The 26,466-nt window shown below is 50.7% G+C and overlaps 1 protein-coding gene across 1 annotated transcript in view; it reads right to left on the reverse strand.

Annotated features, from left to right (window-relative positions):
* KCNS3 (potassium voltage-gated channel modifier subfamily S member 3) overlaps nt 1-24,385 on the reverse strand; it is a 46,965-nt gene extending 22,580 nt beyond the window's left edge. The window contains 1 exon segment of the mRNA XM_078149222.1: nt 24,148-24,385. The gene's annotated coding sequence lies outside the window, so the exon portion shown is untranslated.
* Nucleotides 24,386-26,466: the final 2,081 nt, after the last annotated feature.

Genomic DNA, 26,466 nt, shown 5'->3' on the forward strand with positions numbered 1-26,466 from the left:
AACCCCCCACCTCACCAAATGACATGCTGCCTACTCTTCAAGGCCCAAGTCAGATGCCAGTTCTTCCAGGATGCCTCCCCTGACCATCCTATCCAGAAGGGTGCTCTCTTTTCTCCAGAACCTACAACTTACTTGTAGGTGCTGATCAGCATTATCTTTACCCCAGACTCTCCCTCTCCCTACATTCCCTGTCACTGCAGAGGACTAGCCATTTTTCCACAGACTCAGAAAGCACTAGAAGCAGCATCCTTAAAGTATGTGTTTTGCTCTGTCAGATTCAACCCTCCCCCCAGGTTCTCCTCTAATTCCTTGGCATGAAGAAGACCTGAGTTTGAATCCAGCCTCAGACATTTACTAACTGTCTGACTCTGGACAAGTCATTTGACTTCTCTTTGCCTCAATTTCCCCATCTATAAAATGGAGGTAATAAGAACACCCACCTCCCAGGTAGATGTTATGAGAATAAAAGGAAATATCCTATGTAAAGCACTTTGCAAAGCTTAAAATGCCCTATAACTGCTGGTGGTAGACAGGTGACCCTGGGATTACAAAGACAGCTGTGTCTGTGTTTGCTCTCTTTTCACCTGAACCCCCATCCCTTGCTGCCACCTCCAGGCAGCCTCCCTTGACCCCCTTCAGCCTCCCCCAGCACCGTGGCTGGCTCACTTAAATGCATTTAAAAGAGTCACAGAATTTGAGAGTGGGAAGGGACATCAGCAGCACTGAGTCCAACCCAGACATGAAAGAATTCCCACTCTAACATTCCAACAAATTGTAATCCAACCTCTGCATGAAGACCTCCAAGTAGGGAGCCCACGACCTTCCCAGGCAACCATTTCCCATTGGGCGAGTTTGGACAGAAGGGAGTTTATTGTGAAACTGGGACTAAATCTGCCCCCATGGCTCATGGTTCTGCTCCCTGGGTACCAACAGGACAGGTTCAGGGTCTGCACCTGTCATTTCTTTGGAATGAGGCACTCCCAAATGAGAAAACTCCAGCTCTCAACACAGGCCAACTCCTCCTCTACCACCTCCAGTCTTTCAGAGGCTCCTAGAGTGCTGAGGTTGGGATCACACAGCCATTTATGCCAAAAGGCAGAGCCAAGGCCAGCTTGCTATTCACCACCCCATGCTGCCAACCAAGATAGGTCCCATCCCCTTTCACCATGGCAGCCCTCAAATACATTAAAATAGTTCTGTTGCCCTGAATCTTCTTTTCCTGTTAAACATCCTCATTGTGTTCAATGTTCCAGTATGTCTGAGTTGGCCTCTACTAGGCTGAGAGATCCGTAAGGGCAAGAATGCTGACAGAGCCAGACTTTCTCCCTCTCTCCGTGTCCAAATATTTCTTATGTTCTCCATAGCTGCAAAGACCTTGAGCATGAGCCAACAGGGGGCTGTCAACCAAGGACTAGCCCCACTAAGTATGGAAAAGCTCAGCACCTGAGCGTGGGCCCCAGCAGTCCATAGGCCAGGACTCTGGGGTCTCGGAGCTGCAGGGCTTCCGGATGAGAGTGCACCAAGGATCTGGGATCCTCCCTGAGTCTTGAGGGCAATGGCAAAGGCAACACTAGCCCCAGATGCCATGAACTACAGAATCTCAGCCTGTCCCAGGATAGAAACTATAACATCCTCCAGGCAGCAACACCTGTCCTTGGTTGGTTTCTGGGGACAAGGCTCTTAGGGCCATTGAGAGCCAGGAAGCACTGCCCTCCACAGGCCCTAGAAGGCACCATCTTGAAATTCTGGCTGATTCCTAATGTCTGCCATGAACCAGGGCTAGGAACAAACAAGCCTTTGTCACCAATGATCCCAAAGCCTCAGCCTGTGTTTCACTCCACACACCTGTTCACCTGGCTGGTTGCCACTTTCTCTTCAGCGTGTAGGATGAATGAGGAGCAGTGAAATATGGTAGGAGAGAAGAGAGGGAGTCTTCTTAAATGCCAGGTCTAGCCAGGACAGACCTGAACCATGTGGACCCAGCAGGGCTTGGGAGGCCCAAAGCTGGGCAGAAATGAATGGAATCAAGATCTAAGAGCAAAAAGGGCCACAAAAGCCACTGGGTCCACCTCATGGGGGACGTCAAGCAACCTGCCCAAGGTCACACAGGTAGGCTGTGCCAACGTGCCCATTGGCACGGCTGGGATTCTCACCAAGTCTTCCTATTCCAAGGCCACCACCACTGTTGGTGTGTGTGTGTGTGCTGGGAGCTGCTCTGTCACGCACAGCTGGGAACACTCATGGGAACTTCCAGACCAATGATGAACAGCAGAAGTAAGGGGTTCGATTTTGGCCATAGCCCATTAGCCCCATCTAGAACTGAGACCTGAGATCCCAGCCTCATTAGCGCCTCACTCTCCCTGGGGGGTTGGCCTGCCCATTAACTAACAAGTGAAGAAAGAGATCAGTTGGCTTCCCCTTTGGCAGGGGGAAAACTGCACATAATGCAAATGACTTGTTCCTAGAGAAAACTTAACTCTGCACAGAAGCTGTTGACTTCAAGGTCACCAACAACCTCTAACTCCTTCCTCCCATGACACTTTCCCCACTTAGTCCTGACCCTCCTTGGATTCTCTTCAGCAGTTAACACCACTGAGCTCCCTTTTCTTCTGAGTCTCCTGGCTGACCTCTCTCTTGCAGGCTCCTTCCTACTTTTGAGGGTCACCTATTTCTTTAGTCTATATTCTTATACACATGTTTATCATCTACATTCACTGGATGTGTGATCATGGGCAAGGCACTTAACCCCTAAGAGCTCTAGGCCACTAAGAGTATCGATGCTGGTGTGACGCTGATCTGCATCACTGGAGGGAGTTTGCTCACCTTGGCACATCAGGGAAATCACAGGCTAAGTCCTTCCTCCTGCCCCAGTGAAGACACATCCTGTGTATGGTTCCCTGCTCTCTGAATGGAGATTTATAGCTCTCTATTTGCTTTTAAAAGATAGATGAAGCAAATGAGGAATTTGCTATACTCAGCATGATCCTGGCCAAGGAAGAAGGACTGGTTGGTGAAATAAGAATGATGGGAATATGGAGGTGGCATGGGAGGATGTGACCCAGACACCTTACAGCCCATGCTAGATGTGGAGGGGAGGGCTGGCACCTTTCAGGGACCTATGGTGCCTCCCTCCCCTGGGAATAGTGTCCCTGCTGGACAGCTCACTCTGCTGGGCCCATCATGTCCCACTGGGTGAGTAGCTCCACTGAGCAACTATCATGGCCAATGGGTATGGGGAGGAGAGAGCAATGATTCTCTCTCAAGAACTGGGTTCTTCTCCCACAGGAAACTCTTGCCTGAACTGTAGAGGATTAATCTCCCAAGTGACAGCACTCCTCTTGTCTCATTTGACACCCTACAAAGTGCACTGTTTGTTAAAGATTGATCCTTCAGCAAACCAATGGCTGTCACTCTACAATTCCATCATAAGTTAATTGAAGAATTTCACTCGTGTTAAGGGAGTAATGAAGTGTAACACTTCACAGGACCATGGATGTGGTGTTAGGGGGAAGGATATTAGAAGCCATGAAGTCCACCCCACCCCCTACATTGATAAACCTAAAGCAAAATGGCGTTAAATAAATTATCCAGGGTCACATGGCTAGCGAGTGTGTGAATAGAAATTTCAGCCCAGGTCTTTCTGATTCCAGATCCACTCTACACAAAACCACTCTATCTCCCTACATTTCCTTGGAGACCTGAACATCTCATTTTTCTGCTACCTGCCTCGTACATCCTATAATTTTCTCAAGAGGTCTGGGGGAAACTCAGTGATCATTGGTGCTCTGCTCAGCTGTGCCACAGGAGAAACAATGTTGAGCTTGTGGAGTTGACAGTCTGAGCATGAGAACAGTGACAGCAGTGATGACCAGAACAATCGCAGTGGACAATTCTATAGTCCTGGAAGGTTGGCAAAGCCCTTTGGGGCCATTATCTCATGTGAGCCTCATAACAGCATCGTGGGGTCATGAGAACAAATGCGTCTTAAAGCCACGGAGACGAAGGAGACAAGAGCCCGCAAAATAACTATGAGCCACAAGAAAACATTAAAAGCCAGCCTCACTTCAACAAGGACAGGCCATGCCCCACCATTCTGTGTGTGTGTATGTGTGTCTGTCTCTCCTCTTCTCTCTCTGTCTCTCTCTTTCTGTGTGTGTGTCTGTCTCTCCTCTTCTCTCTCTCTGTCTCTCTTTCTGTGTGTGTGTCTGTCTCTCCTCTTCTCTCTCTGTCTCTCTCTTTCTGTGTGTGTGTCTGTCTCTCCTCTTCTCTCTCTCTGTCTCTCTTTCTGTGTGTGTGTCTGTCTCTCCTCTTCTCTCTCTCTGTCTCTTTCTGTGTGTGTGTCTGTCTCTCCTCTTCTCTCTCTGTCTCTCTCTTTCTGTGTGTGTGTCTGTCTCTCCTCTTCTCTCTCTGTCTCTCTCTTTCTGTGTGTGTGTCTGTCTCTCCTCTTCTCTCTCTGTCTCTCTCTGTATGTGTGTCTGTCTCTCCTCTTCTCTCTCTGTCTCTCTCTCTCTCTGTGTGTGTCTGTCTCTCCTCTTCTCTCTCTGTCTCTCTCTTTCTGTGTGTGTGTCTGTCTCTCCTCTTCTCTCTCTCTGTCTCTCTATCTCCAGCTCTCTTCTCTCTCTATTACTAAATTGGTAATTTGATGAACGATAGAGTTTACCTAGTTTTTAATAAAGTTTTCAAGAGCCTCTTGTGCTATTCCTGTGGACATAGTAGATAAATATGAGGTAGGTGATAGTACAATTAGATGACATTAGAACTGGCTTGAAGTTGCTTGACTGGCCTGCACCAAAGTGGGTACTTAGTGGTTCAATGTCAAGCTTCAATGGCTATCTCTGGTGAGGTGTCCCTGACATCCATCCTTCACCTTTATTGACTAATACCTTTTATGAGTGACTTGGATGAAAGTACTGATAATTATCTTCAATAAGCAGTTATTAAGCACCTATTGTGTACCAGGCAATGTTCCAGGTGCTGGGGGTAAAAAAAAAAAAACACCTGCCCCTGCCCTAGAGAGGCTCACAGTCAAATGAGGAAGACAAGATGCAACCACTTTGCACAGACAAAATATATGCAGAATAGATAGAAGATAATCTCAGAGAGAAGGTACCATTATCATTAGCATCATCATCCTTGTCATTATCAGAACAGAAACTAGAGATTGTATTTAGAAGGAAAAGGAACGGGAGAGCAGGCCAGGCTTCCTGCAGAAGGTGGGAGCTGGCCTGAGTCCTGAAGGAAGCAAAGGAAGCCAGGATGTGGAGGTAAGGAGGGAGAACCCTGCAGGCATGGGGGAGAGACCATGCAAAGGCTGGAGTCAGGAGACAGTGCCATGTATGAGCAACAGCAAGGATTGGCTAGGAGGAAAGTCTCCTGCACTGAACAGCAAAGTCATGATCTCGTCAGGCTGAAATCATAGGCTGACGCTAAATAAGATGAGATTTCTTAGGGATAAATGGAAAGTCTATAATTGGGACCAAAAAATCAACTGCCCCAGTACAAGATGGGGAAGATGAGGCCCAGATATCAGGTTGTCTGGGGGGGAAAGCGTGGTGTTTTGGTGGACAAGAGCTCAGTGAGGGTCAACACTCACAGAGGGAAAGGGGGTTATTTGGGCTACATTCATAGAAACAGGTGGTCCACAGAACAGAGGATGTCATTGTCCTGCTGCTGACTGGCATCATGCTGGTCGGAGCCCCACTCAGTTCTGGCAACCACACTTAGAGAAGGGCATTGACAAAGGGGAGAGTGTCAGGTTCTGGTCTATCACCAGTACTAGCTCAGTGGCAGGCACAGAGTAGCACTTAAGAAATGCATGCTGAAGGAACAAATGGATGAACAAATGAACAAATAGCCCAGGATGGTGAAGATCATTCCATATGAGGGCTGGTGGAAGAAAATAGAGAACAGGAGATGCCCAGGACCTTGCTTTGCACAGGTTGGGGACGATAAGTGGGGAACACCGCATACATATACAGTCAGAGCGGGTGAGGTATTGGCCAGCTTTTCTAAACTGCTTTGGCCCTCTTTTTTATTCTTGGCTTCAAGGAACAGTTTTCTGATGAGGGCAGGGGGAAGGATTCATTTGGCAATGAAAATGCTCTAAAGAGGAAAAAACATCAGTATTTTTTAAACAAAATTTGAAATGAGCTATGGAAACTGTCCTCAGCCATCGGTGGCATTGTCATGGGGAAGAAACCTTAGACTTTTGTTTGTTTGCTTTTTCCTCAAGAAGGCAGAACTGAAGAGGCTGCTATGTGGCACAGTGGATAGAGCACTGGCCCTGAAGTCAGTAGGAACTGAGTTCAAATCTGGCCTCAGACCAAACACTTGACACTTACTAGCTGTGTGAACCTGGGCAAGTCACTTAACCCCAATTGCCTAAAAAAATAAAATAAAATAAAATAAAATAAAATAAAATAAAATAAAATAAAATAAAATAAAATAAAATAAAATAAAATAAAATAAAATAAAATAAAATAAAATAAAATAAAATAAAATAAAATAAAATAAATTACAAGGAGCTTTAAGGGGCAGCTAGGTGGTGCAGTGGATAGAGCACCAGCCCTGGATTCAGGAGGACCTGAGTTCAAATCTGACCTCAGACACATAACACTAAATAGCTGTGTGACCCTGGGCAAGTCACTTAACCCCATTACCTAACCCAAAAAAAAAATGCAGAGCTGGGATCAATAAGCAGAGTTACAGAGAGGTAGATTTGGGGTCAGCAGCAACAGAACCTGTGATTTCATGGAGCTCCCAGGTGAGGTGACCCCTCCCTCCCAGTGCAAGTCAGCACATTCCCTGCAACTTCTAATCCTAGAGGGTTGTCTTAAGCACTTAGAGGCTAAGTGACTCACCCAGGGTCACACAGCCAGTATGTATCAGAAGCAGCACTTGAACCCAGGTCTAAATTCAATCTCAATTTAAATAAGCAAATAATCCAGATGATTCTGAATCCAGTCTCTGGACTCTGCCCTTATAACAATGGTGATGATGGTGATGATGAAGATGATAATGATGATTATAGTGATAATAAAGCAAATGATGGTGGTAGCGATGGCGATGGTGATGAAGGTGATGATGGTGGTGGTGATGGTGATGGTGATGGTGATGATGATGATGGTGATGAAGGTGATGATGGTGGTGGTGGTGGTGGTGGTGGTGGTGATGATGGCGATGGTGATGAAGGTGATGATGGTGGTGGTGGTGGTGGTGGTGATGATGGTGATGAAGGTAATGATGATGGTGGTGGTGGTGGTGGTGATGATGGCGATGGTGATGAAGGTGATGATGGTGGTGGTGGTGGTGGAGGTGGTGATGGTGATGAAGGTGATGATGGTGGTGGTGGTGGTGGAGGTGGTGATGGTGATGATGGCGATGGTGATGAAGGTGATGATGGTGGTGGTGGTGGTGGTGGTGATGGTGATGATGGTGATGGTGATGAAGGTGATGATGGTGGTGGTGGTGGTGGTGGTGATGATGGTGATGAAGGTAATGATGATGGTGGTGGTGGTGGTGGTGGTGGTGATGAAGGGGGTCAAGAGGAAGATGATAATGGTGGTGGGATGAGAATGAAGATAATAACCAGCATTTATACAGCACTTTAAGTGTTATCTCATTTGAGCCTAACAAAAATCCCAGAAAGGGGGTGCTATTATTATCCCCATTTGACAGCTAAGGAACCTGAGCCACACAGCTAAGTAAGTATCTCATGTGGGACTTGAATTCACCTCCTTCCTCCAGGTCCAGCACTAGATTTACTATTCCGTTCAGCTAGATCCATATCTAAGCTTAATTCTTTCTCTGCTGGACCCCACCATCACCTTCACCATCTGAGGAGTTCCGCTCATCCCTAGAACTCTGCTCTGACTGTGCACTTTCCCGGCTTCCTTCAAGTCCTGGCTAACATCCCATCTTCTGTATGAGCCCTTTCCCAATCCTTCTTGATCCCCATGCCTTCCCTCGGTTGATTATTTCCCATTCCTTCTGTCCACATCTTATTTGCACAAAGTTGTTTGCATACCATCTCCCCTTTTAGACTTCAAGCTCCCACAATGCCTGGCACACAGTAGGTGCCTAATAAATGCTTGTTAACTGAATATCTGCCTATTTCTCATTTAACTATGACAAAATTTTGAGCTGAAAGATATCTTAGTGATCTAATCCAAACTCTTTATTGCATATAGAGAAGGAAAGGGAGACCCAGGGTGGGGAAGAGATTTGTCCAAAGATCCACAGCAGTAGATCCTCAGTTCGATTGGGAAATATGGATTTAGTTGTGGACATGGCCCTAGGCTGTCTCTTGGTAAGCTGGGACACCAGAGAAGATTTGAACTGAAAGGGACTGCAGGGGAAAGTCTCTCAATTCCCCAGACTAGGGGAACCCCACACAAGCAGGGAAGGGTAGAAACGGGAGGGTAGGAGAATGAGGTCTCCATAGCCTCTACACAAACTTGCTGTTTAAAAAGAATGTAAACATGGCAGAATCAGCCTGGGAAAGACCAAGCAAGGATGTGGCTCTATACAGCTTTGGATTAGTGAAAGTGAATTTGGATAATTGATTTTCATAGTAAATGTCAACACCTTGCTAATTGCATCTGATCTCAGTCTGACTGTTGTTTCTTCAATAATCCATCCATCCATTCATTCAAACATTTGGGTATCCACTATGGGAAGGGCCCCATGAAGGAGACAAAGTGATGAAGACCCCATCCCTGCCCCCAGGAAGCTTCCCTGCCCCAAATAACTACAAGGTTGAATGAGTTACCTGACATGAGCAGAGAGCAAAGGGGTTCACGAGAGGTATCATAAGGAGCGTGAAAGGGGTAAGTGGGTTACAAGAACCGTGCTTTGGGATGCAGGGGACCTGGTCTCAAATCATAACTCTTATACTAGCAATCTCACCATGAGTAAGACCCTTCCTTCCACCCCACCTTGAGGCTCAGTTTTCTCCTCTGTAAAATGGGGAGGTGGATTCGGGGTGTCTAAGGTCCCTGCTGTCTTGGACACTACCTGCCTCTGCTTGCTGAATTCTCCCCACTCTTAGCCTTTGTTTGTGTCTTGGCTCTTATCAGTTCTGCCCAAGATCCTTAAAATAAACCTTCCTCTCCCCTTATCGCTCTCCAAGAGAATGGAGCATCACATGTGTTTAATGTCTTCAGGCCCTTAGAAAAGGAGCTATAAAATCTCCACCGAGGACAGAGCAGACACTGAATGTTCAGGAGAATAGCCGCATACTTTCTGGTTTCTCGGAATGAATTAGGACTAAAACTAGAAAAGGGCAGAGGGACCCGCTCTGCATGGACTTTTATCAGGCTGGGGTGGGAGAAAGGCGCCCTGCTGTAATACTCAGGGTCAGAATGGCAGGCTCAGCCCCAGCTCTGGCCAGGCACAAGTTTCTGCTCATCCCTTCTCTGAGATTCCTCGAAGTCCCAGAACCTGAGGGCAGAGAAGGGCCCTGAGGCAGCTGGTACTACCCCAGCCAGCAGCATTATGATGAGCCTACAGACCCTTCACTTGCTTCTTTGCAGAGCTGAGGGACTGAGGAATCCCTTCACTATCACACTCAGTGGTGCCCTGGTTTCTTCAGCTGACCAGCTTTTATTCCGCTTTCTTTTTTATCCTTTGTCACCAGGGCTGGCTCTGGGGAGGGGCATGGGGAGATAGAGTTGAAATAAAGGCAATTAAAAACAAAAAAGATATCAATGATTTGTAACTGTATTCTTTCCTCACAGTCACCTTGTGCGACAGGTAACACAAGGATGATTCCCATTTTACTGATGGGAAAACTGAGGTCCAAGGAGATGACTGATTTATCCAAGGTCTCCTGGTTCCAAATCCATTATTCTCTCCCCCAGACTAGACTGCTTTGGAAGGAAGGAATGAGCTAAGCTCAAAAGACCACAACAGCTCCCAAAGCATCTTGTGTCCCATGGACATGGCCTAGGACAAGAGGACAGAGGTGCTGGGGGCCGTGGGTTCAAATCCCGGAGCTGGCCTTTGCTAGATTAGTGATCCTAAGAAAGTCACTTTTCTGTGCTCTACAAGAGAGATAATAAGCCCTGACATTCCTTGACGGAGTCAGGGCAAAGAAAACCTTCTGGAGAAATGAGAGGTTGTGACCCTCGCCCAGCCTCCCTGGACATGGGACTGGATGAAAGTTAGAAGTGCTGCAGCAGGAGATGAAAGGCAAAGATTGGGGACTGGGGTCTAAGGATGCTGCCGTCTCGCTTGGGATGGAGGGAGGAGCCAGACACCAGACCCATGATCCTTTCTGCCAAGAGTCACAATAATAACCACAGCTCACATTTCTCTAAGTGCCTGAAGGTCTGCAGTGCAGGACCTCATCACACCCCAGGAGGGAGGCACAATTACTGTGCCCATATTACAGATGAAGAAATTGAGACAGAGATTGGTTAAGGGACTCGCTCAGGGTCACAAAGCTAGGAAGTGTCAGAACTAAAGTCTGAACCCAGGCTTCTCTTGACTCCAAGGCCAGTCTACTCATTGTTCCACATGGCCCCAGTCACTCACAGACCTTCCAGAACTCAGAAGGAAAGTGGGGTCCTTGTCATCATACCCTGGCCAAAACAAAAACAAAAACAAAAAAAGCATTCTGCTCACCTCTAAGGACAAGCTTTGCTGATGAGAGAGGGAAGATGGGACTGGAGTCAAGAGGTGCCAGGTTCAAATCCTGCCTTTTCAACTTAGTGCCTATGTGACTTTGGATAAAACCCAAACCTCTCTGGGCCTTGTTTTCCTCATCTGTAAAAAAAAAGGAGAATGGACTAGGTGACTTCTGAGGTCCCTGCAGCTCTAGAGTTGACCCTTTGGAATCAGACTTTCTAAACCATCCTGTAACTTTCTAACCCTAGCTGCATTCTCAGCCTGAACTTACCCTGGGAAGGAAGGAAGGAAGGGAAGGAGGAAGGAAAAAGGGAAGGAAGGAAGAGAGGGAGGGAAGAAGGAAGGAAAGAAGGAAAGAAGGAAGGAAGGAAGGAAGGAAGGAAGGAAGGAAGGAAGGAAGGAAGGAAGGAAGGAAGGAAGGAAGGAAGGGAGGGAGGAGGGAAGGAAGGGAGGAGGGAAGGAGGTAAGAGAAAGGGAAGAAGGGAAAGGGGAAGAAAGGACGGGAGGGAGGGAAGAAGAAAGGAAGGAAGGAAGGGGAAAGGAAGGAAGAAAGGGAGAGAAGGAGGGATGGAGGAAGGAAGGAAGGGAAAGAAGAAGGAAGAAAGGAAGGAAGGGGGAAGGAAGGAAGATGAGAAGAAAGGAAGGAAGGAAGAAAGGAAGGAAGGAAGGCAGGCAGGCAGGCAGGCAGGCTGGCTCTGTCTCCTTCCAGGGGGATTTGGGGATTTATCCTGCAGGGGAGGGGGAAATCAGCCAACCAAGCGTAAGTCCACCCCAGCTCAGCTCTGCAGGCCAGGCCACTGGAGAAGGCCACAGCTGAGCAGTCAGTCCTGCTGGGATTCCAGGGCTTGGGGTATACAAGTCTGGGAGCTTCCTCTTCCTACTTAATACTCCCTTCCTTCATCGTTGTCCAGCCCCAGAATCAGCTGACACTTCCCCAAAGCAGGATGCTGCTGCAGGCTATTTCTCTCTGCATAAGAGAAGGCCTGGCCTCTGCTTCCCCTAGGCTGTAAACACCTGCCAGATTTATGTTTGGGCTCTTGGAAAGCAAACCAAGGCCTCTGACTGACGGGATCCTGCAACTCAGAGAAAGTTTCCTTGGCATTTCTTAAAGTAACCATGGTAGACACAGACAGGAAGTTCAGAGCATGGGAAGGGAGGGGAGGGAGGAGGAGGGATCAGGGAGCACCTTCCCTTCCTTCTCCTTTCTCCCCTCTTCCTCCTCCCTCCCAATGAGAGCCACAGGGATCTCACAGAGCCACTGAAGGAGGATCAAATACAGAGGATGGCTTCAGGCTGCAAAGGATGTTTGAGAGATCAAATATAATCCCCTAATTTTTTCATGGGGGAAACTGAGGCCCAGAAAGGGAAAGTGATTGGGAGCTTCTCGGCTAGTATGTGAGCTCTCAAGGCACACAGTAGGCGCCTAGTAAATGTTTGCTGTTACTAAGCATCTACTATGTGGCAGCCACTGTTTCGGTGCTGGAGACACTGAGGCAGGGATAGCAGTCCCTGCCCTCGAAGAGCATGCATCTCACTGGGGGAGGCAACACGTACGTGTAAAAGTATCTATAAAATCTGAGGTAACTGGGGAGGGGAGAAAGGCAATGGGCTTCTGGTGGGGAATCAGGAAAGATCTTCCCTCCCCCCAGCCCAGAGGAGCTGCCAATCACCCTGGACATCTCTGTGCACACGCTGGGCAGGTTTTCTCCCCCATTAGAATGTGAGCCCCTTCAGGGAAAGGACTTTTTTCCCTTCTTTGTCTCCCCAGCCCCTATCCTGGTGTGGCCCCCCAGAAAGCACTTAACAGAGGTTGTTGAATGACTGACTAAGACACCGGACCAGGAATACAACCAAATGACTCTGACAGTCTAAGAGAAGGCCCAAAGAAAGAAGACAAAGGACCCAGAGGGAAAGAGGGTCCTCTGTAGGTGACAGGAGTGAATGTAAGGGCTTCTGCTGACATGAGGCATCTGGACACGACATTACTGATGTGAGACTCAGGGGAGCCCCTTCCCCTCTCCGGGACTCAGTCTCCTCATCTGTAAAGTGAAGGGGCTGGAGCAGATGACCTTATTCTAAGCCAGTCCTATATCTTAGATGGAAAAGAATATGGTGAGGCCACAAACAAACTGAACACACCTGCAGAGACTCATTTCTCTGAACTTCGTATGAAAGCCTTTGACTCCAGGGACCTCAGAGCTGGAAAGGCCCTTGCCATAGTGCGAAGCACAGTGGCCTAGGGGCTTGGAGGACCACTCCCACTTCCATTCTCAGGGCCTCAGTCTCCTCTGCTGTAACAGTGTGGGCAGGACTGACATGATACGTTAGCTCCCTCTCATCTCTGACTGTGTTCTATGCTACAAGCATCCCAGACTTGGATGGGACCTCTCAAGTCATCTCATCCAGCCAATCCCTGGCCGATGACCCCTCCTAACGGTGCCGAGGAGCGGCCATCCATCCTCTGAATAAAAACCTCTGATCAAAGGGAAGCTACCATCTCAGCAGAGAGACAGCAGTCCAGAGAAAAGAGATTTCAAGCCAAGGGCCCTATGAGTGAATCCTGCCTGTCAGTCAGTCAGTCAGTCAGCAAACACCTACTAGATGCCAGGCTCTGGACAGTTCCTGCCCTCAAGAAGGGCACTCTCATCTGGGACACTGGCCAGCCAGCTCCTCATTCAGGCTTCAAACTAGGGAAAACTTGCTAACAATTCGAGGGGTCCCAAAGTGGAAGAGATTGCCCAGGAGAGAGTGCAGGCACTCTGAACCTGGGATCTGTGGGCTTGGCTTTGTTTGTCTGTTTGTGTGTCTGTGTCTGTTTTGATGAGTTTATTTCAGTATAATTGGTTTTCTTTGAAATCCTATGGTTTTGCTTTGTGTATCCCCAGGCTCCACCAGCCTGCCAAAGGGCTCCATGATAACACACAAGGTGAAGAACTCCTGAAAAGGCAGGCTTCTCATCCCTGGAGATCTCCAAGCCAAAACTAGAGGACAGTTTGTCAGGGCTGTTGAAGAAGGGATTCCTGGTCAGGGATGGACTGGGCCCCTATCTGAGTCCACTGAAGTCAGCCCCCTCCAGCTGGAAACTGATCCCCAATAGATAAACTTTCACATAGGGAAGGCCATTACAATAACAAGCTAGGATTAAAAATAACCACACAATCAGCAACAGTGCTCTCACTCCTACAAAGAAAACCCCCCCAAAATGTGAAAAGCATTGCCCTGAGGAGTGAGGACTTACAGACCTCAAAGGTAGGGACTGGAAGCAAGCTTGCCAGCATTTCAGACTACATACTTCATCCACTCAGTTCTTCCCACCCCTTGGGCCAATTAAATTCTTTACCTCAAGTAACTCACAGGGGACACTTTGAGGCCCCTTATTTAGGGCTTGAACATTTAGGACTGCCAAGTCCAACCCAGAGCAAAGGAAGCAGGGTTAACAAGAAAGCTCCCTGACGGCCAGACCCAAAAGGCCAGCAGGATCACAGGTCCACACCCTCCACAGCTGAGGAGAGGCTCTCCCTAAGAGGGAGGGCTGAAGAAGCCAGCTCCCTCTGCTGAGGGGTTGACAAGCTTCTTCACCCGGTCCTCCTTACTCAGCCACCCAAGGCTGGTGGGCTCTGCCAGGGCTTGTCCTCACCTAGGCTTGGGGAGCCTGGAGACAAAGAGGACGTTAATGCAGGAAAGACAAAATGACCTCGTGGAAAGCTAATGGATATCCCTTAAGAAAACACTCTCTAGTCTAAAAGCAGAGCAGAGCTCTCTCTCAGTCTCTCCAGTCTCAACCAGAGAATCCCTGTCCAGCACCTGAACCTGGGGAGGCGGGGCAAGGAGCAGTGAGAGCCCTCTGTCCTTGGAGGCTACCAGCAGCCCTTCCCAGACACACTGAGGCTTATCTCCCCTATGACCAGTGGGGTGTGGGGACTTGTGATTGCTTCCGGGATTCTAGCTTACAGAATCACAGGATTTCAAGCATAAATGTAACTCAGAGATCACGTGGGCTAACCCCTTGGGGAGTCAGGGTGGTAATGCAGAGAGGGTTTTGGAGTCTGAGGCCCTGGGTTTGAATCCTGACCATGCCCCTCCCTGTGACCTGGGAAAAGTCACTTGAGTTTCGTCTTCTATAAAAAGGAGAAGGTTAAACTCAATGACCTCTAAGGTCCCATCCAGCTCCCAAGCTAAGAGGCAATGAGCCTTTCACATTGTGCAAGGGCAGGGAAGGGAATGAGTATTGAGAACCTACTATGTGCTTCATAATGCAATGTGCCAGGCACTGTGCTAAGCACTTCACAAATATTATCTCATTTGGTCCATGACACTGTCCACTCTTTTGCCTTCAACCCCCTCCCCTGCCTCCTGCCTTTTCACTCCTTTTCAGGAGATGTCTTCCCCCATTAGAATGTAAGCCCCTTTGAGGGCAGGGCTGCCTTTTGGGTTTATATTCCTAGTGTTTAGCACAGAGTCTTGAGCACAGTAAGAGCTAAATAAATGCATGTGAACTAAGTGACAGGAATCCTCATGGGACATTGGACCATTTTATTTGGAGCTCACGGTGCCTGGCTCATAAGAAATGCCCATTGATTCTAGACCCAGCTCAAGCAGTCTGAGCTGTCAGAGGATCACTTAACGTCTCAGCCTCACTTTCCTCCTCTGTAAAATGGGACTAATGGGGCCTCACTGCGTAGAAAGTACCCTGTCAGATGGAAAGAACGAATGAAAAGCATTTATTAAGTGTTTACTGTGTGAGAAGTATTGTGCTAAGGTGTCAAAGGGAGATAATGTACCTGGGGGATAGTGGCTGGGGGAAGGGCAGGGGTCCTGGGCTGTGTGAGTTTGGGCAAGTCCCTTCCTTTCCCTGGGCTGCCTCAGTTTCCCCCTGCACTGACCTTCAGGTAAACACTCTCTAGAGAAGTCTCCTCACTTTTCAAAGGTCACAGAGACCACCCCCATCCCAGCACAAAAGGAGCTTTCTCCTCCCTACTCAGCTACAGCCTTCTGTTTGCTCCCCCAGGCCATCCTGCCTTCTGTCGGTCAGTCACCTAGCATGCATCTGACCTAGCATGCATCGAGTGCCTACAATGTACAGGGCACTGTGCTCAGCCCTGGAGGTGTCTGGCACTTCCTCGGGGGCCACCTGCGGTGGACATGGGTGGGTCCAGAGCAGGGCCAGATGAGGATCTCAGCAAGGCGTAGAGGCAGAGTGATCTACCCTCAGCCACTGCCCCAGACTGACAGTACCTTACAGAGGGGTCTCCCTGAGGACGCCAAGGCTCCCTCCAAGTGCTCTGCTGAGCGTGGGGAGCAGGGAGGGCTGCGTGGCTGTCTATTCCTCAAAGGAAAAAGCTTCTACCACCAAGGTGGTAAAGAACTGAACGGACAATAATATTCTGATTATTGTTCTCTTGTCATCTGATGGGGTATGCTCGTGGGCACACACACACACACACAAACACACACACGCACACACACACATGCGCACACATGTATCTACACACCAACTCTCCAAAGACCATTCAGCCTATCCAACCTGCACACAGACATCTGAGATTCAATCTTTTATAAAGGATTTCTAAGAGCTGGACAAGGCATTAGAGGTAAGTGAACTTAATCCCCTGATTATACAGATGAGGAGACAGGCCCACAGAGGTCAGATGACTTGGCCAAGGTTCCATGCATCTGAGGCAGGCTTCAAACCCAGGTCTTGCTTACTCCAGGACCGGTGATCTATCCACTGTACCATGCCGCCTTCTAATGTGCAGGCATGTGTTAGAGAACTGGAGGATGGGGCTGTGGGGAGCTCCTCATTTCCAACAATGTTCGACTTCTCTTATTAAAGCTTCTGGGGCCCCTGGAAGTGGGACAGGAAAATACATCTTTCTTTTCATTAACTTTTAGCTAGAACTTAGTGTTTCCTTTCATTCTGAATGCAGGCAGCAAACACGATTCTGAGGAAGGGTCCCTAGGCTTTGCCCAATGGCCCAAAGCGTCCCTGAGACAAAGAAAATTAAGAACAGTGCTCTATGGAATGGTAACCTCCTATCACTCCATCTCTCCTGTCCTCACCCCTCCTCAAGTCATGCTTCCCCCTCCCTCCCCTCCCTTAGCCCCTCAGGCCTTTCTCAGCCTGAGAGAAGACCCCTGTTCTGGCTTCACTTTCCCTCTGCAGGCTTGGTCCCATAGCTAACCAACTCAACTCTAAGCTGCCCTCTGCTCTCCCATCCCTGGCTCCCTCGTCCTGTTCCCTGCCTTCTCTCACTAAACCCCAATCCTGGGTCACTTCCAACACCTGCACGCACCTCCTCCACTGCTCCTCACCCACTCCTGAACAGAGCCAGAAGAAATCACGCCACCGCACTGCCTACTCACGTTCTACATTCTGACCATGCCATGTCACCGGGGTCCTCACTGCAGGGGCAGAGGGGAAGCCCCCGAGAGCAGGGGCTGCCGTTCATTCTGCAGGCTTCTGTAGCCCCAGTTCCAGGGTCGTCTGTCCTCGAGAGGCTCCCCCCCCCTTAGTTCTTATTTCACTGAGAAAACAGAGGCCATGCAGTACGAACCCCTCCTTCTCTCATCTTTATCTCAAAAGCCCTTGACATCGACCTTGACTCTCTCCCTCTCTTAGTCGTAGTCTGTGACATGAAGTGGGCCCTTCTCCTCACCAGGCCCCTCTACAAGCACCTTTAGTCCCCTCCTCGCTCATCTCCTCTAGTAGATGGAACCCGAACCATCATCCCCCTGCCTCTAAATCTTCAGCCTCCCCCATCAACTTGTTCCTTCCTTCCTGCCAGCAAACATGGCCAAGTCTTTCCAGGAAGGAAGGAAGGAAGGAAGGAAGGAAGGAAGGAAGGAAGGAAGGAAGGAAGGAAGGAAGGAAGGAAGGAAGGAAGGAAGGAAGGAAGGAAGGAAGGAAGGAAGAAAGGAAGGAAGACCTTCCCCAGAGCCTGGAGCCTGCCCCAGCTCTCATCTCCAGACTTCCCTCCTGAGCTCAGCCAAACTCTTAAAAAACGTGTCTGCTTTTGTTGCAATCTGACCTCTAACCTCACCACGCAGCCAGGACCGCTCTTCCCAAAGCTGCCTGTGATCTCCTGACGGCCAAACATGAGGGCCTTCTATCAGTTCTCTTCCTTCTTTGACCTTTCTGCTCTACTGGACACTGGTTTTCCTCCCACCTGTGTGATCTCTCTTGCTCTCTCTGTCTCTCTATCTCTATTCCTCTATCTCTTTCCTTATGTCTTTTTCTCTGTCTCTCTCCCCACAAATATATTGTGCACTCTTATATACATATCCAAACATGTGCACATATACTTACATGTGTATATATGTAGAAATACACAGATGTGTGTGTGTGTGTGTGTGTGTGTGTGTGTGTGTGTGTGTGTAGGATGCAAAGACTGCTGTAGCACAGGCTGCCCCAGCCCCTGTGCCTGGCAGCTCCTTCCACCTCACCTCTGCCAGGTAGAGTGTGACCTTCTCTCCCCTAGAGCCCACAGGCCACCTCCCAAATGGCACTTTTCATGACAGTTCTGGGCACCGATGTGCTCTGTCTCCTCAGACCATACAAGCACACTCAGATACATAAACACGTAGGTGGTCACAAAGCACAGGTGTTTTGTTAGCAATCTAGACAAAGGAAATGCAGCAAGTCCTAGGGGAAGAAGGGGCAATCAGGAAGGCCTGGGTTCAAGTGCTGCTTGGGACACACCCTGGCTGTGTGACGTTGACAAGTCACTGTACCTCTGAGGGGCCCAGGCAATTCTTAAAGCCTAGATATCACAGGAGAATTCTAGATCTGCATTCCCAGAAATCAATACCACAGCAAGCGTTCCCCCAGCAGAATGAAACCCAGGCTCAAAGTAAAGAAAGAGATAAAGAAGTAATTAAGTAAGTGGATGGAGAACTAGAAAAATAAATGGTGTGTGTGTAGATAGATAGATAGATATGTGCATCCATAAAAAAAAGAAGAGAGAAATCTTAAGACTTTTCTGCTCATGGTATCCGTACTAGAGATATCTTATGTGCGCACACACACAGCTGTGAGTTGGGAGTATGAAGACAGAAAAACCAGAAAAGGTTCTCTCTGTCCTAGCCAGGGATGGGTACCAATGGTTTTCGTAATAACAGTAACAGCAGCTGAATTTTGCATAGCAATCAATGGCTTAGAAATAAATCATTCAATACTCCTCACCACACTTGATTTGGCCAGTTAGTTTAATCTTTCAGTGCCTCAGTTTCCTTTTCTAGAAGATGAAGGAATCAAGCTATTTCTAAGGTCTCTTCCAATTCTCACATTAAAGATTCTTCCACCACAGTATACATGTACTTAGAGGGCTAAAAAAGTACTAATGGTACTTTGAAATTTGTTTTAAATTCACGACAGTGGAATTGATTACGTTTACTAAACATTGCTTTGTGTCAAATTCCTACCTTGTCAGCCTTATTTCACATTATCTCCCCTCCTTGCACTCTGCTCCAGTCCAATGGGCCAAACAGCTGTTCTCTGAGTCACCATGCCATCTCCTACCTCCACCCCTTTGCACAGGCTGCCCCTTGATGCCTGGCATGCCCGCCCTCCTTCCTCCTGGGTGCCTCTTAGAATCTGTGGCTTCTTCATCTGTAAAGTAAGCAGGGGGAACTAGGTGGTTCAAGTTCCCTGACTCCTCTAAATCTGTGGTCCTAGAAGTCTTTCTGGGCCCTAGTTTCCTCATCTGTAAAGGGGGGGGGGGAACCTAGATAACCTTTCTAGGCCTTCCAGCCCTAAAGCCCTCTTTTGGATCCCTTTGGCCTGGTTAGTGGCCAGCGCCCAGGACCCAGACCCAGGAAGATTTGATTACACTGCCTTTCCCCACACTTGGTAGCTGGGGGACCCTGGGAAAGTCACAACATCATTGGACATCAGTTTCCTCACGGGTAAATTAAGAATGTTTCCCGAGCATGTTGTGAACCTTAAAATGCCAAAGGTCTGTAGCTCCTTTTAAATGTGGGCACGTGGCACATTTCTGGAGAGGTCCCCAGAGTCTGCCCAGTCACGCTCACCTCTCCCCCCTGGATTGGAGTGGCCCTGAGTAAGAGTGAACCTAACACCAAGCCTGCTACATCTATCGGACCCCAGCATGGAGCAGACCACGCTTTCTATCTCTGGCAGCCAGCCACCGTCAGCCCTGCCCTGTGTACCTCCCCCTGACCTGATTTCCACCTCTTTCCTTGGTCACGGGACCCCAATTGATGGCACTATTACTTTGGGAAAGGGTGTACTAACTGACTGCCCTGCGGATCACCTGACCTTCCCTCTGCGATCCCTTCCTGACCCCCACTACCCTCTGTGTATTGTCTCCCCCATTAGAACATCAGCAAATGGAGTGCACGGTGGTCTCCCTTTTTGTATCAGCTCTTACTACTGTGCAAGGCACACCATCAGGGCTTAATAAATGCTTTCTCATTCATTCATTCTTTAACAAATTGGGCAAAATTCCACTTTCAAAGGAATTACTCAAACATGGGAAATGACCTGGTTTCCAGCGCAGCCAGGCACCCCTCTAATTTAACGCTAAAACATATGTACATACTGGTCTGCATGTCATCTCACCCGTTAGACAAACTAGGAGCTCTCTGAGGGCAGGGACAGTCTTTTTTCCTTTGTTTTTACCCCCAGAGCTCAGCACACAGTAGGCACTTACTTCATTAATACTTGTCAGTGGTGATAAGGTGGTGGTGGTGATGCTATCTTATCTAAAAACTAATCGTACCCAGGTCTGTGTCAAGACAACACACAAGCTAAGGCTGAATCAGCAAATCCTGGTTTCCACAGCACATTCCCTGTGTCCTGCAGGAGTCCTAATCCTCTTCCTCTCCTCATTCCCCTCTGCCCCAGCCCTTCCTGTCATATCTCTAGGGTGGAGATGATCACACTGCTAACAGAGGCAAACATTAGGTGTGTGACTGACCCTCAGTCAGTTCCTGGCTCTCCCCTTGGTGGTCCCATCCCACACACCTGACCCTCAGTTGGCTCCTGACTCTCCCCTCAGCGGGTCCATCCCACACACTCTTCTTCATGCACTGCACTGTTCCCTTGCACCAAGCGGGAAGGTCTCCGAGCCAGGGGATTCGAGGCCCGATCCTAGATCAGGCCAGTTCCTTTCCTGGGCCTGTTTCCTCTGCTGTCACATGAGCAGGTGACACCAGTCTCCACGGTCCCTTCCAACACTAAACCTTCAAGCCTAGGGCCTGTGTTCCTGTTACCTCCCAGGTCAGGGCCAGGAGGCCTCCCTTCAGGCCTCCCTAAGGGCCTCTCCTATACCCTCTGGCAGTGCCCTGGGCTTTTGTTTTCAGGATTTATGTCTTCTTTACATCAGGGACTCAGTCGGTTTGAGTTTGGGACGCAGAACTCCCCAGTGAGGAAAGGGGGAGAGGCATTAATAAGCCTGGGGTCCTGGAGGACAAAAGGGGAATGTGAAGAAGTGGGAGACAAAAGAAGGCAGGGTGGTAGAGTCAAAGGACCTCCGTTCGAATTGTACCCCTGAGGTCACAGACTTGGAGCCGGAAGGGGTCTCCGGGACCGACAGCCTTAGACTATCACAGGTGCCTCAGAGGCCCCAGTTAAATGAAGTGGTTAGAAGGGATGGCCCCTTGTGCCCTGCTTGGGAGCAGAATCTGGGCCCCCAGGGAGCAGTCCAGGAGGAAAGGTGACCCTGAATCCTGAGTCTGAGGTGGCTAGGAGGGAGGGTCTTCCTGTCTCATGAAGGCATGGAGTAAGCAGGAGAATGGCCTAGCAGGCAGCTGCTTCTTCCTGTTTGCCGAAGACTAGCCCACAGCCCCTATTTGCAAGCGGTAGAGAAAAGGGAGAGCAGGGGGCAGGTTACACCGCTCCAATTCAATTCACATGCAAATCATTTAGGCAAATGGTCCCAGACAGAGGGATTGGTCCATGGTCTCCCGAGATGTGACCTGCCTCTGCCCAGGGCCTCAGGACTACAGAAAGGGGACCCAGAACCACCCTATCACCCCTGGGCTCCTCCAGGGACTGCGTGCTATGGGTCCAATCAGAGGCCTCCTCCTCTCTAAACTCCCCCTCCCAGCAAATAGGAGCTTCAGTAGTTGCTTTAAAATCCACCTCAGATGCCTAACTTTGACCTTGAGGAAGTAAAGTCCCCCCTTTCTGGGTCCCTGTTTCCCCACCATGAACTAGCCTCTCTCCAAAGCTCCCCGCACATCCTTAGGCTAAACCTCCTTGGGCCTCAGTTTCCCCATCTATAAGACAAGGGACTTGGTTTCTCTGCTCTCCCATAGCCTGAGTTTGCCTTCTGGAGGGAAAGGGGGAAAAATTCCCAAGCCATCAGCTTGGCTCCTGAGGGGTCTGCTCATGCCCAATGGCACAGCACTGCCTCTCCCAACCACTGGCTACTGGGGGCACTGACAGCTCGTGCACAGAAAGAGGGGGGAAGCCCTGCAATGCCACAAAAAGCCTCCCCATGGCCCAGCCCGTGGGCCCTGCAGCAGAAATCTGCTGAGCCCCAGCTGCCGCTGACCAGACAGCTTGGAGCCTGGAGCCAGGCTTCTCCTGATGTGTCTGGCACTGTTGGCAAGAGAGTGCAGGGCACCTGGCAGAGCCTGGGAAAGGGAACCAGACCCAGGCAGAGCCTCAGTGCCCCCCAAGAGCATTTACAGCTGGGCATCCTCCCCCGCGCCTGTGTGTGTGCACACGCGCACACACACAACTCGTTTCCTTCTATGGAAAATAGGGAAGAGAATAGTTGATCAAGGTCCCTCCCAGCTTCCACCATTCTGGGACCCCATGAACTCCCCCAATTTTCAATCAGGACACCCCCAAAAGCCCTCTCCCCTCTATCCCACCAGAAGGATAAGCCCTCTACCAGAAAGGAGAATGAGAATTCAAAGGAACTTCCCAAGACCTTGCAGCTCTATCACTGACCTAGCTGTGTGACCTTTAGCAAGTCACTTGACTTCCCCGAGGCTCTGTTTCTGCACTTCTAAAGTAAAAGGTTGGACTAAATGATCCCAAGCCCCCTCGAAGTCTGCCATTCTAAGGACCTATGGTCCAGAACTCCCCACCCCTGCCCCAACTACCTGTGGCCTTCCCTCTGACTTTGGAAGGCTCTGTGTCCCTGCCCTCCAGAGTGCTGGCATTGCAGCAGCTAGATTGGTGTCTGGAGTGGGGGAGAGGGAGAGGTGGGCTCAGCCTGAGCTGGAGACAGACCCGGGACAACTCAGCAACCAGTATCCTCCAGGAAGCCTACCCTTCTCAAACCCAGCCTTGAGTCCTCTCTGCTTTTATTTTCCTAGAGCACTTTGCCTGCTTTTTTCCTGACTCTTCATTACACTTATCTTGGAATTCTCCCCATCTGTTTCTTTCTATCCCCAAGATCCCATGAGATGGGACTTTGGAGCCACCTGCCCCCCCTCCAGCCCAGGATGGGACAGAGATTTGCCCCAAGACTCCCCCGGCCCCAGCAAATGCAGGGACTGTCACTTGAAAAGTCTGACTTGCTTGAACCGCACCAGGCCTGTCACACACACACACACACACACACACACACACACACACACACACACACACACACACACACAGAGACATCAGTTTTTGACCAGGCTCCAGAGCTGCCCGCGGGCCTCACTCTGAGCCGCTGAGCGCCCAGCAGGCATTTCGCTGATATTCACGGAATTCAGTTGAACTGAGCCTGGTTGGGAGAATGGCAAGAGCCCTACCTGAGCTTCAGAAGCTTTCTGCTTCCTCTCACCACCTCGGTGACCTTGGGTAAATGACTTCCCCTCTCTGGGCCTCAGTTTCCCTAGTTGTCAAAGGAGGGGAATGGACCAAAGGAGCTCTAAGCTCCCTGTGGCTGGGATATAGCAGAGATGCTATGAATCATTCATTTCCTGCGGGCCTGCTGGGTGCTCTAGAGGGGAGGCCTGGAACAGCTGCTAATCTCTTGGCCAGTAACCCTGAGGCTGGACGGCAGCCCCTGGCCAGGCTGGGCACGCCCTGGGTTGCCCCCAGACAAGTGCTGCCTCGGGCTTCTGGGCTAATTGATGTCAGCAGCAGTGCCTGGCTCCGGGCCCCGCTACAGAGCTGCCCCCATCAGTTCCTCACCCCAACAAGCAACAGGCACTCCGGGAAGGGGCCGCCTGGCCCCGGGGCCAGCCTGGTCCAGGAGTTGAGGGACTCCTCGTCGGGTGCCAATAGCCGGGCGCCCAGCACAGGAGGTAGGGCGGTACAGTAGCCCGCGCCCAGGCTTCTCTGTCCAGACAGATGACCCGGGGCAAATCTCTCCCGGCCCCAGGCTCAGTTTGCTCACCTGCCCGGTCCGGGCGCCTGCCCGCCTTCCCTCTTCCCGGCTGGGGTGGGTCCGTCCTGGGACCCAGGATGGGAAGCTCTGGCTCTGAGCTCCGTCCCGGGAAAGGGGGGAAAGTTGAGAGGGTGCCGCAGAGGGGAGGGAACGTGAAGGGAGGGGAAAAGGGAGAGGAGGAGGGTCCTGGGACACACACCTGGAAGGGTGAGACACATACCGGGTGCAAGGAGAGGGTGCTCGCCCTACGTGCCCTAGCTCCTGCTCCGGCTCCGGCTCCGACTCCGGCTCTGGCTCCGGGCTCCAGGAAGCCGGGCCCCTCCACCCGCCCCTCGGCAAGTTCTTCTCCCCGATGCGGCGGCGGCGGCGGCGGCGGCCGAGGCCGAGCCCAGCCCCGCGCAGCGCAGCGAAGCCGGCCCGCCGCCAGTCTGTCAGTCTGCCCAGCAGCTTGTCCGTGCGCCCATCTCAGGGGGCAGCCCGGGAGGGGGGGGCGCTGCGCAGGAGGAGGTGGAGGGCGGGGTCGAGCCCAGCCGTTCTCCCATTGGCCTGGACTCCCAAAGCCCGCCCCGGCCCCGCCCCCTGGCAGCCCGCAGTCCCAGCCCCTCCTCTCCCGGCCGGCCTGGGATCCCCTCTGCCCCGCCCAGCCCCGCCCAGCCCCTCCCGAATGGTCAGGCCCGGGAAGGGGGGGACAGGAGGGGGAGAGGGGAGAAAGAATAGGGGTGGCTCGGAACTCCCCCCCGCCCCCGGGGACGTGGGGCTCTGAGCCTCTGAGTGTGTGTGTGTGTGTGTGTGTGTGTGTGTGTGTGTATCAGAGAGAGTGTGTGTATACGTATGTGTGTGTTGGGTAGATGGATTGATTTGGTGTGGGTGTATGTGTATGTGTCTGTGTGTGTGTGTTGTGGGTGTGTGTGTGAGAGAGTGTGTATGTGTATGAGAGAGAGAATGTGTATGTTGGATGGATGGATTAATGGGAGGGTGTCTGTGTGTTTTTGTGTGTGTATGAGAGAGTTTGTACGGGCGAGTGAGTGTGCACGCGTGTGAGTGTGCGTGTGAGCTGGGCGGGGGAGTGTCAGTGTGTGTGTGTGTGTGTGTGTGTGTGTGTGTGTGTGCGCGCGAGCGCGCGTGCGTCTGGATGTATCCGAGAGGGGTGCATGAGCGAATGTGAAAGTGTCAGTGAAAGTGTTTGCAGGCGGTGTGTGTGTGTGTGTGGGTGTGTGGGTGTGTGTGTATGTGTTCCTCCATGGATATGTAGCTGAGTACATGGGGGTGCCTGTGCGCGGTGCCTGTGGACACCCATGGGTGTCAGTCAGACCCTCGAGGGGAGCAGGGAAAGAGAGGCACTTAGGGACTGTGGGAAAAGCCTACGGGCATCAGGAACCCGGAGGGACTCCAGCCTCGGGCCCTGACTCTTACTGGGAGACCTTGAATCAGTCCCTTCCCTTTCCTGGGCTTCATTTTCCCCCTCTGTCATATGAGAGGCTTGGTGCAATGCTAAAAGCTAAGCTCCTTCTCGTTTCCGAAACTCTGGCTTGGGGTCAGAAAATGGAATTCTAACCTTGTCTCTTCAATCATGTCTGACTCTCCGTGACCCCATTTGGGGTTTTCTTGGCAGAGATACTGGAGTGGTTTGCCATTTCCTTCTCCAGCTCATTTTACAGATGAGGAAACTGAGGCAAACAGGGTGCAGTGACTCGCCTAGGGCCAGTGTCTTATCTGAGGTCGGAATTGACTCCAGAGCCAGTGCCCTAGCCACTGCGCAACCTAGCTGCCTGAGTCTCTCAGGCAAGGCCAAGCTCCCTAGCTTCTTCATGCCTCAGTTTCCTTCTTTGTCAAATAAGGTCCTCGGACTGGATGCTCCCTGGGCTCTCTTCCTGTTCTGTATCCTGAACTCCTTTCCAATGCATTTGGCTATGCACAAAGCTCCCCCTACCCCCACCGCACCCCCACCCCATCCCCACGGCCTTGACTCCAGGCCCGGAGGGAGCGCCCCACAGACGGTGTAGACAACCCTCCACAGGTGGCTGGAAAGCCCATGGGAGAGGAGCGGGTTAATGCAACTCTGGCCCTTGTCAGCTGTGAGTGTGCCAAGGTGCAGTATGTGGGTCCCAGCCCCACAACCCCCCTAGCTTTCCCCGGGACTCAGGGCTTTGTCTAGCCTCAGACACTCCAGCGCCCAGCTCTCTGGTCATCCCCAAAAGGCCAAAGCGAAGCTGGTTCTGCAGTCCTCTGTTACCTGGAAATCTAGGGCTGGAAGTTGGGGATGTAAAGGAAGGAAGAAGGAGACACACACACACACACACACACACACACACACACACACACACACACACACACACACACGCCCCCGCCCCAGGCGGCAATTGAAGCTCCTGACAGCTCCCAGACCAAGGAGCTTAAGGAAATGCCAGCTCCACGTGAGGCACCCAGCCAGACTCTCTCTCTCTTCTCTCTTCTCTCTCTTCTTTCTCTTCATCTCTCTCATCTCTGTGTGTGTGTGTGTCTCTGTCTCTGTCTCTGTGTCTCTGTATCTCTCTGTTTC

Source organism: Phascolarctos cinereus, unplaced genomic scaffold (assembly GCF_003287225.1).
Source record: "Phascolarctos cinereus isolate Bilbo 61053 unplaced genomic scaffold, phaCin_HiC Scaffold_2;HRSCAF=192, whole genome shotgun sequence".
NCBI lineage: Eukaryota > Metazoa > Chordata > Mammalia > Diprotodontia > Phascolarctidae > Phascolarctos > Phascolarctos cinereus.